Source organism: Leucopleurus acutus (assembly GCF_964270905.1).
Source record: "Leucopleurus acutus genome assembly, chromosome: 11".
NCBI lineage: Eukaryota > Metazoa > Chordata > Mammalia > Artiodactyla > Delphinidae > Leucopleurus > Leucopleurus acutus.
The window spans coordinates 71730453-71742243 of record NC_139152.1 but is presented as its reverse complement, the minus strand read 5'-3'; positions in this window follow the sequence as shown (position 1 = coordinate 71742243).

The window sequence follows — 11791 nt, the reverse complement described above, 5'->3', positions numbered from 1 at the left end:
TCCAGTGATATCAGGTCTTAATCCCTGGTACCTTTAAATGTTACTTATTTGGAAGAAAGGTCTTTGCAGATATGATTAAGTTAAGAATGTTGAGATGAGGAGATAATCCAGGATAATCTGGGTGGACCCTAAATGCTATAACATGACAAATGGCCTTATAAGAGAGAGGTACAGTGAGATACCCCACCACATAGAAAGAAGAGGGGATGGTGATGTGAAGACAGAGGCAGAGATTGAAGTGGTGCAGCCACAAGGCAAGGAATGCTGTCATTCACTAGAAACTAGGAGAAGCAAGAAATGGATTCTTTTTGAGAACCTCCAGAAGGAGAAGACACCTTGATTTTGGTGATGGAAACTGATTTTGGACCTCTGGCCTCCAGAACTGTTGAGAAGTACATTTCTGTTGTGTTTTTTTTTTTTTTTCAATAGCAGCCTTAGGAAACTAATAGAATAGAAAATTCTGCAGTGCCTCAGGATATACTCCAGCACCTCTGTGGCTTCTAGATCTATAAGCAGACTCAGATTTTCCTAGGCTTTAGGATGTTGGGTACACAATGTCATTAGTAAGAGTTATCTTATGCACCAAACTAATTGCAAGACTTTTACAGTTGAAGAGGCATATGTATGAGAACATATCCTAAAAGTAGAAGGAGGGGATAGAAGGATGTGATGTTGGAGTGGATTGAATTCATTAATATAACCACACTTAACTAGAAATTGTGGAGGTAATTAATTAACTTGAGAAACTTGGAGTGGATCTAGCAGTTTCTTGGATTGGTTCACTGGGCTCTGGACACAAAGGTAAATTAAGTTGACGTGTCAGAATTTCCTTGATATATGGTAGAGAAAGACACACTAAGGTTTAGAGAGATTGGATGCTAGGATGTATTTACTACATATGGCCTGCTCTGCTCTTTAATCCTCTCCTATGTCCTCCAGGTGGACACAGAATCTTTGACAAATATATTATTAAGAGGAGCATAAGCATCCTTGAAGAGCTCTGAGGTGACTGTTTCCTGAAGATCAGCAATGACAGTGGGAGAAGTTGCCACTAAAATGGGCACTCTGAATTCAGTGGGATAATGGGATCCCAGAGTGGCAGGGACCAAGTGGCAACAATTAACCTGCAGTGAAATGGTAGGCATGATTACTGCATGGATAGCAGGGTTGATACAGTTAGTCAGAATGGTTTGACCTTCAGGAATCTTTGACTTTGACTAATTGATTCAGGTGTCTCTACTACTGAAATAGATGGGTACCCTACCATATAGCCTTTTATTTGATTTGTATAAATAGACAAATTCTAAGTCTGGTAAAAAAACAAGTTAACTTGAATTAGCACAAAATAGAGTTAAGGATCTTTAACCAATACCCAAACTTGAACTTGTAAAGAAGTTGAGAGTCACTTGAAAATCTTTTTCTTTCTTGTATCACCCTCTCACCTAATAAAATATTAATTGATAATGATTAACCTTAAATCTCAATATGTAAATACAGGATACTGAAGGAGAGGTATGAGCCAACTTAGTAAAGAACTATTACTCAAGTTGATTATCAAAAGGAAAGAATGGAGAGATAACCAATAAGGACCTACTGTATAGCACAGAGAACTCTACTCAATATTCTGTAATAACATATATGGAAAGAATCTGAAAAAAGAATGAATATATGTATAACTGAATTACTATGCTGTACACCTGAAAGTAACACAACACTGTAAATCAACTACACTCCAATAAAATAAAAATTTAAAAAAGGAAAGAATGGGGAAAATCCAGGTAAGAAGGATGAGTCCTACTTGGAGTGGAAAAACAGACATACAGGTGGAAAAAAGACATACAGGATGTTTTGCATCTTCCTTTAAAAAGATAGCCACTGTATTTTTGGTTTTATGAATATAGTTGTACTCTTTTAGTGGAATCATAATTTTGCTACTGTTTTACTTAGAATTAGATATGATTAAAATATGTATGTGTGGATATCAAGTTGACAGGAGATTGGACTGTGCTGGATTGTGTTTTGTCAACTTGTAGTTACTGTCCCAGTCTAAAGCTAGAAAAATATTTACCACAATTCCTTTTCCTTATTGGTTTCAGGTTGGCACTGACTGAGGGAGGAATTTGCATGAGATTGGAAGATGGAAGTATAGCAGAAGCCATTGCTCTCAGAAGGTTGATGTATAGATGCCTGGCAGTCTCCGGCTTCCAGATCATCCTCCCCACTACTAGTCTAGTTAAACAACAGTGGCCTCAAGCACTAGAGTACACTTTCAATAGAAATGACAGCTTCCAGAGACCTCTCCATGAGCTCTCCTTTTGTGGGTCCACTTCAGCAGCCGGAAGAGTATGGCTGGAGGAATTTTCCTGCAAGCTCCGAGTTGCCCAATCAAGTCAGTGTAGAGGCTGTGATGGTGAGTAACTTTCTTTATTTCTCCAACTCCTGTCTTCCACACCTCAATTTTTCCAGCAGTAATTTCTATTTTCTCCACTATAGTTTTAACTCTCTCTTTTCCTGGCTTAACATTGACTGATTGATACAATTAGTATTTTAATAATATTTAATGATACCAGATTTCTTATTTATACTGCTGTGCAATGAAGTAGTCTCTCTATGGACCATCATTATCACATACTCATGAAATGCAGTGGGTAATAAAACTCTGCCCTAAAAGTGGTCACTAACTAAAAGAGGAAATGTATTATTAACACATATTATATCTACATTTGTATAGCTTGAGTATGATTTTCTCAGTGACATCTTGCAAATATTGACTACGTCATTAATATTTGATTGATATTTGTAACTCCACTAATAAGCCTTTTACTACTCTTACAAATGCTATGGTTTCACATATTTTTCATAATTATGTAAAGGGTATGTCAGTTTGAAGGTAAAATGCCTGCTTCCAAAATTATAGATTATGACAGAATTCAATGATAGATTTTATTTATTTATGACTTCCGTTCCTAATTATTTTGAATGTTTGAAATCCATTGTACCATCACCATCTGACTATTCACTGGAAGAGTCACTAAAACAGAAAGCATTAGCTGTGTTTGCAATAAACACATAAGCAAACAAACAAGCAAGTTAAATCAGTACTTTAAAAATGCTAGAAATAACTATGCACAATAGTCTTTTCGAAATGGCCCAAAGTTATTTCTATGTTTTTCTTTTAGAAAGCAAGCAGTCTTAGTTCCTTTGCTCTTAGACAAGAAAAATCTGTTTATCTTTGATATTTTCATAACACTGGCCATATTGTATTTAATGTTATACTTTTCTAAAACTTGCTTGGATAGTAATATCTCCTACAAAGGTCATGACTTTAGAAGATGCGTGAAGTGAAGTTAGTGGCACAAAACAGTGGGTAGTAAAGCATCATACAAGTCAATGATTAACAAGGTCAATTGCTTCATATCTATTTGTGGTTCAGCACAGCTGGAGTGAAAAAAATGATAATGTTTGACTGGCAGTGTGCAGCAGTGTAATGTGGAATAATAAGGGAGCTGAAATCATCAGTTTACAAAAACTGTTAGTCTGACTAGGCAAACACGAAAAGAAAAGGCAAGTTGTCAAAAAGAAAGATGGGGAAAAATCCATGTGAGAAATACAATGATGGAATACAAAAGTGCATGCCCCATATTCCTTTAAACAGCAGACCTGGAATACTAAAGTTGGTATTAAGTTCTGATTTAAACTGGTATATTGAACTTTCTTTGAAAGTGGCAAGTTCTACTTTCTTCCATCGTCAATCCCGTGAGCAAAAATAGGACATTTATATGTTGGCAACCCGAATACAAATTTTATTTGAGAAACAGCCATAAGAGCTTTAACTACTAAATGCTATGATTATACTAGCGTTTCTTACATCATATATCTCAGGACTAATCTCAAACAGCAAGGGTTTTTGTTGTGTTTTTTGTTTTTCTCTGTAAAACGGGTTATACCAACACATGTGAACATACATAAATCCATGTAAACTTTAGGGAAATAATTGTGAGAGATTCAGATTTTTATGTAGTGTTATGTCTTGTAAAAATAGCTTCAACATTGAGAGAGAGATCTAGCTGTCAATTATGATGTTGCTCTGCCCTTTTCTGCAGTTTCCAGAGTCTTTGAGGATATTTATATACTCTGACTTCTTAACCATTCATTTAGCTCTTATACCCAGAGAAGCAAAGTGCCCATTGACATCAGCAAGGGGTTTACTTGCACTAACAGCTGAAATGAAGTGCCCAGGGGAAGCTTTTTTCTAAAGAAAGTATTCATAAGGTGCATGCAGTTTTTCAAGGAGTCAGAGCTACCCTGTACTTGCAATCATTTGCTCTTTGTACTTGTCTGGGGCCGCCCAATCAATTATAGGAACATTAAAATGGAGAAGTGCTCAGCTAATGGTGCATAATATCGGAGGTGTAGCCTTCTGCTTTTGTCTTCTTTGTACATTTGCTTTTTGATGTGAGAAATCAATTAAGATGACTAGCAAAACACACCACAGACATTCTGAAGAAGTCTTTTCCTTCTCTTTTATGTGTTTGAGAGAGCTTCCCAATCATTAACTAAGTCATAGTCACTAAGCCTCTCCTATTAATTGTCTCCTTTTCACCTTTATGGGTGAGGCAATTGACTTTCATTTAGTAAAATGCATTTGTCATTTCCAGAGATGATCAGAGAATACCATGTGGGTGGGCATCTGTGCAGCTTAAGATCTCCTCTGGAAAGAGATTCCCATGTATAAATATTCACTGAAACAGGAAAGTTGTCAAAATATATTCTTTGAGTTTATACCCACAGGTTAAGCCTGGATTTCTCATCCATATTCGTAGGAATTAGAAACATTAGGACAAGTTTTCCTATCTTTAGGAAAAAAAAAAAACAAAAAATTTATGGTAACCCACTTATTTAGGAGAAGGGAGGATTACAATTGGGCAGAAAGAAATGAAATGGTAACTGTTTCTATTTTCATGGAAGATTTTTATCGATTAGATATTGAATCTTGATTTTATACCTATCAAGTTAGTGTCCAGTTTAAATAAAAGAATAAAATCAATCTTATAGATAGAATAAACGACAAGACTTTAAATCAGCTGTTCACATTGTGACCAGTGTATTAGACCAATGTATTAGTGATAGCACATCTGCTAGTAGTATGTATAAAAATAAAACATGATACAATATCAAGCTCATTTTACATTTCTAGTCATAATTTTTATATACTTTCATTTTATTTGTTCCTTAGCCAAACATAATTTCTTTCCAGCTCTGCAGTTTTAGACTACTTTTCATGGCTTGTATAAATAGCAGCAGTGTGTAGAATGTGAGTCCTGTTTCAAATTGATTACTCCAAATATGGGTAGGTTATGGTCTCTCTCTACCTTCCTATTTACCCCATTATAAACAACTGATTTTACTATAGGAAGGTATTTTTCAATGGTTGTCCAGCAAATACCTGACACTTTACCTATAAATGATCCTTTCTCTTTGCCTTGCAATTGATTAATTATGTTTGCTGTGAAGGTATTTAAGGTATCAGGGTTGTGAAGAGAGGGGAGGGAAGGAATAAGAAAATGATTTATAAAACCTTGGACTTTGGATTTCTATCAGTTAAAGGCAGGCTGAACAAAAGAAAGTTCCCAGAGCTAGGGAAGGTGTAGTTTACTCAGTAGAGCAAAACTGAAATCAATGAAAAATTTCCTTTAAAAACAGATTTTTCATTTTGTAGTGATGTTCTGTGTATGATCTCTAGGAAGCATTTTAGATGTAGTACATTAGAAAAGGTTTTCTGTCCCCTGGGAAATAACAACCCCAGTAGAAAAAGTTACATCGTCCTTTAGTTGCTGAGATGGAGAATGTCAGACAAACCTTGTTGTTCTCATTCTGTCTTGCAACACAAGCTAGATTTCTGACAAGCTGTCAAGTTGCCCAAAGGTTGGCATACCCTTCTTCCTTGTAGGTGTTGCCTTCCCCAGTATGAACTGAAATAGGAAATATATCTAAAAACAGGATGGAGAGAATGATGTAATTAAGGTTTTTCTGATCATCTATTCTTTGCTGAGGGAAGAGCTCAGTTATTTCACCGGACTCGTTTGAAATGCTTTGCAGTGTGAATCATAGCATGTGAGAAGGAGGTTCTTATCTGGAACTCTGTTGTGCTCTTTCGTAAATTTGGTCCTGGAAATTTTGGAACAGACACATGAAAGATGCTGGCTAAATGATTTGGTGGAATGTCACCTTCAACTTTTTTTTACAGTAATATATCCCTGAATAAATACTTTTGGCCTATTGAACAAATTTCTGATATTTTGCATTTTACAGCTTTTCTTTTGTCCTTTCTTTAAAAACAGCCACAGAAGACTCTTTTTGAGTATTTTCTTCTTCAAACTCATTTTAAAGAGTTAATGTTTCTTTTTATTCCACTGTTTTTAAGATTTTAGTTATCATAGCTGTGACTTGACTCTAATTGGAAAAAGAATATGTGTATAAAAGTGTAGCTATCCTGTAGTGAGCATTACCACAGAGAATGAATATCTGAGCAGAAAGAAAAAAAGGTTATACGATATGCTGTTCAGAAATGGCATTAGGGGTATTTCAGGACTGATCTGGGCGAGGGGTTTGAGGCACCTGAATGAGCCCTGTGTACTTTGGAGGCCTTCAAAGTGAAAGGCATGGAGTAGTATTTATTGATCTCTGACACTGACCTCATTCTAACCTCATCTTTCTGTGAGCTTTGCAGTCTCTAACCTGCAAAGGGAAGTATATCTCCTTTCTTGTTTTTGAAGAGTCAAATAATGGCTGTAGGAGAAATTTTTTTTTTAAGATTTTATTTAAATCAGTGAGTCAGTAAAAAGCCAAAACATTTTCTTTTTCAAGTCTTAGAGTTGTGATCTTTATTTACTTTAATCAAGGTAGTTGTGTTTTAGTTGTGTTAGCTACTGTGTGAGGGAGGCTGGATGTTTGAGATCGGTCTCTCATTTCTGCTGCTGCCATTGCAGCTCGTTTGTTCCTGTGCACACCTTAGGAACTTGGAAGGTTTGCTAACTGACTGTTGCTCAGTACATTGTGTGTGTGTGTGTGTGTGTGTGTGTGTGTGTGTGTGTGTGTGAATACACACATACATGCTTGCATTTAAACATAAGTTGAAAATACTGAAATCAAATCTTATTCTTTTAGAGGCTTGTCAAGTGGACAAAAAGTGAAAATGTAAGTTGTATGAATTACTAGTCTGTGTGTACTTTGTAAAAATATTGTCTTAGACATGTACCTTTGTGTACTCTGTTTAAGAAAAGGGTACATTTATTAGATGATAGCACTGTATAGGCTGAGAACATGATCTTGCACATATACATTATCATTCATTGTCCTTCTGGACAAACTTATCAAATAATATATGTCTTCAAACGGCCCCCCCCCAGCCCCTTTTAGCTTGGCAAACCCGTCTTATGGTTTCTTATGCATGGTGAATCACTCTGCACCTGAATATGGTATTTCTTAGAAATATGTGGAGAAACTTTTTATTTTAGGAAGGTCCTGTGATTTAGGACTCAAGGTCAGTGGAAATGCTATCACTCACTTATACTTCCAGGGGCTTTATACTTTGCATTGTGGTCTTCACAGACATGATTTTCTAGTGGTAGGCCATGCAGATACCTTCCTCATTTTCTAGATGAGGAAACAGAGACTCGGGAGCAAATGGCTGACATGATAGCATCAGGACCAGTTATCAGGTGTCCTGGCAACAAGTCAGTGTCTAGCTCTGAAGAGCTTCCTGGTTATTTTTGCTCAAGTAACTGAGTAGAAATGAACTATTCTTATTTTCTAAAACAAACAACAAACTAAAACAATAAGACCTATAAGGAAGACTTGGGGGAATCTGCCTAAGGAATAATTGCTAGAAGTTGAAGTTAATACAGAAATGAAAATATACACTAACACTTTAATGTTTAATGTCCCCAGTATCTTTTTATGCCAGAAGTCCTTACCATTATCAGTGATTAATTGGATAAATAAAATGAGTACAAATGTTTGCATTTGACCCTATTGGAAACTGAAAATCCTTTCCAAATCCAAATGGCTGATATAGTGAACAAATAAAATTTCAAATCCCTCAGAAAGCTTAAGTTGGGTTTTGAAGGCAGAAGCATTTCCCCCATAATGAAATTAGTAGTTTCATGTATAATTTATTAATTACATTGCATTTCTCTATATAAATAGACAAAGAGTTAATACAAATAAAGATTGCCTTCAAGCTTTACTGAATATTAGAATAGCTTTTGATGAAGAATATTGAATGAAAATACAGTATAAAGTTTACTACATAAACTAAACTATAAAAAAAAATAGGATATAATAATAGGTAAAACAATATATGTCTTCATTTGAAGTGACAAATAAATTACAGCAGCAGTAGCCCATATTTAAGTATCTTTTTCTTATAATTAAAAAACTCAGCAAAAAAAAAAACCTCATTATTGCTTACAAATATATGTGATTCCAAATATTATACACATCCTAAAAAAATAAATAAAAATAGTCTTTATAGTCAATGCCAAAAGTAAATGATGGCTTAGAGTTAGTGACTAAAATAATCTAAAGGCTCTCTGTATTTGTAAGGAACCTCAGTATCTTATAATTTATTAAATTGTTCCACAGTCAAGAATGACCTTCATAAAACTCCTTAAGCTAAATCCAGTGATGTTAGGTTCCTGGTAAGAATTTCCAGCAGTGACAGCCAATATTCTACTGTTTTCTTGATTCCATTATTTCAATAAATTTATTTTAAAAGATCATATTAACCAAACTGTAAAATATTTAAATGTCTTTCCTTGTGGAAACATTGAATTTTAGTGACCAAGAACCAAGTTTGGTTTTTTTGTTTGTTTGTTTTTGCGGTATCCGGGCCTCTGTTGTGGCCTCTCCCGTTGCGGAGCACAGGCTCCGGACACGCAGCCTCAGCGGCCATGGCTCACGGGCCCAGCCGCTCCGCGGCATGTGGGATCTTCCCGGACCGGGGCACGAACCCGTGTCCCCTGCATTGGCAGGCGGACTCTCAACCACTGCACCACCAGGGAAGCCCAATCTATGTTGTTTTAAGACACCAATTTTGTGGTAATTCAATACAGTACTAGTAGGAAATGTATAAAACCATTTTCTGTGTGCCAAGCTTTGGACTTGGCATGCATAATCTCAACACTCACAACAATCCTGTGATATCCTGGCTTAGGAAGGGCATCCGGTTTGTATACCAGGTGTACCCAGCCCTTAGTGTTTATGAAGTGCACACTCTACACAGTTGTACACAGTAGGTCCTGATGGTCAGATTCTAGGTCCAGCAGCAGATTTTTAGAGGCCATATTCGTCATCTAAAAATAAAGCACTTGTTTATTCAAACTGGAATTTTATTTTAGGCCAGATAGGTGATATGTTAAACCACTTTGAAGTCACCTTTATATTCTAATGTTCAGCCTAAGAAATTAAAGTTCTGAACAAATTGCATTTTTCTATAGCACAAATAGAGAATAAAGACATCTTCTAAGGTAGCTTCTGGATAGACATCATAGAAATAGAGATGATCTGACAAATAAAGGAAAGCTCAAAATGAAACACAAAGTTGCAAACTTGCATATATGAACGACTCAACTATTGGCTCAGTCTGAGAAAAGAAATATCTCCAAAGGTTGCAGAATTCCATTATGAATTTGTAGAAAGTTATTATGTCATGAAGTACACATCTTTTACATTTTCCTTTTGACACATGCAGATAAAGAAATTCCTGGTGTGATTGCATTTGTGGAAGAGTTGATGGCTGGGTGTTAAAATGTGAAAAGTGACAGCGATTCTTCAGGGAGAAAAAAAAACCCTTCAGAATACTGATTAGAGAAGATAGTATGAAAATAGACTTGGTAGGCATGGCTTTTATTTTCCTATCTTAACTTTGACAAAAACATCACATCCTGAAAATGGTACCTACAATTGATAAGAAAAGGCCAAACTGTGTGTGTGTGTATGTTTTTTGGTTTTTTTTTTTACAGAATATTATATTCAAATAATGGGCTTTTTCTACAGTCTCTTAGTTTGCATTAGTTTCGAAAAAATATCATGCACAACTCATGAATATTCTGATTTCTAGTACATACTAACTTACGATTTTTGTAAATGGTCACAGGTGCAGATTTTTGCATGAGCAATGACACTGCTGTGATTGGAAACACTATGCATATAGGAAAAGGGAAGAGGTGATATGGTTTTATAAATGTGTAGAGAGTGAATCTTTGTACAGTAAGTCTCCTACACGTGAAACTTCAAGTTGCGAACTTTCAAAGATGCAAACACGCGTTCCCATGTCTAATCATGTAAGTTAGTTCACGTGTTTGGCGTACACTGTCACATGCATGCATCTTCTAAAAGTGGTTGTGCTTTTGTGTACTTTATTGTACAATACTGTATAGAGTACAGTAGTACAGTATCTTTATTTCCAGCCCAGGATGTCCAGAAGCAAGCGTAAAAGCAGTGGTGATGTAGCTGGTACTGTATTGTACTTTTCAAGGTATGGTACTGTATTGTAATTTTCAAGGTACTGTACTATATAAGATTAAAAATGTTTTATTTTTTGTGTTTATTTTTTATGTATTATTTGCGTGAAAAGTATTATAAACCTATTACAGTACAGTACTATATAGCCTATTGTGTTAGTTGGGTACCTAGTCTAAGTTTGGTGGATTTACGAACAAATTGGACTTACAAACTTGCTCTCAGAATGGAACTTGTTCATATGTAGGGGACTTACTGTACTTTATTCACAATTTACATGTGAACTGAAATGACACTGTGAATTTGGTGTCTAAAGTAAAGAAGGGACATGAAAATTTTAAATTGTCAGCTGCTTTTATACAAATTTTGGAGGAATGTTTACATGCATGCTAGAGAGTATAGTTCAATAGTTTTACACTTGGAAACAAGGAGGAGTTTATATCAGGTAAGGAATTTGGTACTTTGAATATTGGATTTACTCTGATGGAGCACAAACAGACTTGCATCTGGTTAGTATTTTCAGTCAAGACCTCCAAGAAAAAGATAATGAGAAAAATATGAGACTGTGGTTGAAAGACCCGTTAGAAATATGTCTACCAGGTAGGAGGTGCCTAGCAGATAGACAGGTACTCCCATAATATTTTGGCATAGAATTTCTTGTTCAGTTTATTTCCAGATATGATTCTTCCTGAGGAAGGGTTTTTTGTTATTTAATGCTTATTTATTTTACCTGGGGAATTGGATTCTATGATTTTATTATAGTTACAAGGCAAACTTTTGCAATTACAAATTCTGTTCTACTTGAAATGATACTCTCCCTCTAATAATACTAATATCTGTATCAGGTGCTATAAACATGTAAACAACTGTGTGATGCTTTATCTGCATTATCTCTAATCCTAATAAAAAACTCTTTAATATGGATATTATTTAACACCCATCTCAGTACTATTTTACATGACTATTTCTCATGTAATTGGTTTATGACATAATGTCAGGTGGCACATTCTTGTTTTCTTATTTGAAATAATGTACAAGTACTCTTATGAAGAAAATTGTATTTAGGAGTTGAACTTAGCAAAAATAATAAACAATGCCTATAACAACTAGTAAATATATAGACTAAACAATGTGATGAGAACTCTCAGATAACTCAGACTGTAAAATCTTTTTCGTGTCAGCAGATATCATTGCCCTTTTCTCCATTTGCATGTAAGCCTATGAGTCCTTGAGAGGTACTCGCTTCTGTGTTCAGGCTGAAACGTTG